This window comes from Centroberyx affinis, unplaced genomic scaffold (genome assembly GCF_046629955.1).
Source record: "Centroberyx affinis isolate AG114_WGS23_722 - 3 ecotype Tasmania unplaced genomic scaffold, CSIRO-AGI_Caff_v1 ptg000880l_1, whole genome shotgun sequence".
Taxonomy (NCBI): Eukaryota; Metazoa; Chordata; class Actinopteri; order Beryciformes; family Berycidae; genus Centroberyx; species Centroberyx affinis.
In genome coordinates this window covers 45,001-47,500 of record NW_027279471.1, presented here as the reverse complement: position 1 = coordinate 47,500, position 2,500 = coordinate 45,001, and the positions used below count along the sequence as shown (strand labels likewise).

Below are 2,500 nucleotides of genomic sequence, written 5' to 3'. Positions count from 1 at the left end.
AGAACACAGGTACTGTACACACACACACACACACACTCATGGACAAATCATACCTGTACGACACATAGACTCACATCTGCTGAAGGCATGTGTTTGTCTGTGTGTGTGTGTATGGGGGGGGGGGGCGGGTTATTTCCTCAGCCATTCTGTCTCTCCACATGAATAGGCGATGAATTATTTGGTGACACCCGTTCCCCTCACCTGCATCTGGACTGGATTCACTGGAAACAGATGTTAAGGGAAACAAATAATGATGTCAGCCCAGACGAACAGCAGCCTAAAGAATGCATTCCTCATGCGTGTGTGTGTGTGAGATGCATGGAATATGACGCTGTGTGGGGGGAGAGACTCTGAAATCAGGAACCATTTTCAGTGAGAAAAAAGGAGGGAGGCTGAGAAGGAGGGCCTAAAAAAAAAAATCATTTCTCCCTCTCCCTGGCTGACCCTCGTGATCTCTCTTTTTCTGCACAAGTGCTCTGGCTCGACACCTCGCTTCTCTCTCCTCCTCTCGATCCCCTCTTTCTTTTTCCCCTTCTTCTTCCTCTGCTGCCTCTCCTCCCTCTTTGTTTTCTTTCTCTTTCTACGCCTCTCCACGAATGGAACGAGGTATAGAATAGGTAGGAAGTTGCCTATATTGTATTACATTATTTATTATTATAAATGTCTGGCTTATTAGATTATCTAAGTTACCACACTCTACTTGGTGTTTTTCCTGTTGGGTCCTATCCTATATACCCTATACCCCTAGGCCTATCCCACTCTCTCTCTCTCTCTCTCTCTCTCACACACACACACACACACACACACACACACACACACACACAGAGTTCATGGTTCAGCGAGGCTGATCGGAAGGCTGTTTCTGCATGAACCGGGATGACATCATATGATCTCATGTCTGAGGCAGTTGAGCCTGACATGCAGACCTGTAGAGACAAGACCTGCAGAGAGAGAGAGGGAGAGAGAGAGAGAGAGAGAGAGAGAGACAGAGGATGTGAAGAATAAAGACAGAGAGAAAACCACTGAAATATAGGGAGCATTATGTGAGAGAAACAGAGACAGGATCCAACAAAGAGGGAGAAAAAGATGGATAAAAACGAGTGAAAGAGGTCGATAATAACAGAATTCAACAGACATGGTCGGGTACTGGGAATTGATCCTTTCCCTATAACTGATTGGCATTATGTTTAGATGATGTCAGCTTGTTAGTGAGCCACCCATAGTATCTGGCCACTTAACCATCTCTGTCTTGTTAACCAAAGGATTGAAGAGAAAATCAATGATGAGGGAGAAGGGGAGGAAGAAGAGAGAAGACTGAGTCAGACTCGTTTGTTTATTTGTTTTTGTTTACGTGGGCATCGGTCTCCGTGGCAACGCTACACTTTCACTTCCTAATCAACATTATGGGCATCAAATGCCCACTCAGCAAAAAATTCCCCTCGACGGCGTTGCACAATCCCAGTGACATGCGCTGCAGCTCCCACAGAGCTGTGCCATCTGCTATCATCCATATAGATATTATCTTGTGACTGATCACATGATCATCTCATTTGGTGCTTCTCCTGGTTTGAGTAATAGAACAAATTATCTAATTCAATATGCCCATCTTCCCTCTTCATCCCAATCACTGTCATTCACACACACACACAGTCTTACTTATGTCACTTTCCTGGAGACTTACCCTAACCATAACCATAACCACTACTTGCCTAAACCTAACCCTTACCCTAACCGTAACCTTACCCTAACCTTAACCACTGACCCAAAAATCAGATTTTTACCAATTGGGGACACGGCTTTTATCCCCAATTGCACAAGCCGTCCCCAATCAACTGGTCTTAAGTCTGGTTTTTGTCCCTGAAAGTGACTTAAGTTATACCCACAAACACACACACACACACACACTGCCCTGATCCTATCGGAAGTGTGTTGGTATGGTAACTTGGAGACTGGACTGTTTAGAGTGAAGGTGAGATTCAGAGCAAAGGAAAAAATGACTGAAATGTAAACAGAGACGGAACCACATGAATCAACCAACCATAAAATCAACACTCTGGTCAGAGCCTGCAGAATCTCATACATAGAAAACCTTGCTGTAGGCGATAAAACAAGTGAAGAGATGTTTTTCTCAATTCCTGAAAGGTTTCCTTCCTGGATTTACAAGGCTTCCATCTGACAGCATCAATATTCTTGCCTGGGCCAAACAGTAGCTGCAAATACTTTGTGGTGTTTGTTTTAACCTGCTTGGAGCACTAGATGGGTGGGGTGTACCACGTAGGACATTACAGTGAGTGCCAGAATGGTTAAACTTGGTGATAATGAATTTAGTAAACTACTCGGCAATATCCTAATGCACTAAAACCCCACCCACCCAGTACTAAGAATCATTTGCATTAACTGTTTAGCCCAGATCTGATTCTAGGCCGTGTCCTCTCAACCCTCCATTCTCCCCTTTTCTCTCTTTCTCTTGTTTTCTATCTGACCTCTCTTGCCTTTCATT

The 2,500-nt window shown here is 44.3% G+C and overlaps 1 protein-coding gene across 1 annotated transcript in view; it reads left to right on the top strand.

Moving 5' to 3' along the window:
• Window positions 1-2,149: 2,149 nt before the first annotated feature.
• Window positions 2,150-2,500, top strand: part of rpl10 (ribosomal protein L10) — a 7,403-nt gene continuing 7,052 nt past the window's right edge. The window contains exon 1 of the mRNA XM_071521285.1: window positions 2,150-2,164. The gene's annotated coding sequence lies outside the window, so the exon portion shown is untranslated. The remainder of the gene's footprint in view (window positions 2,165-2,500) is intronic.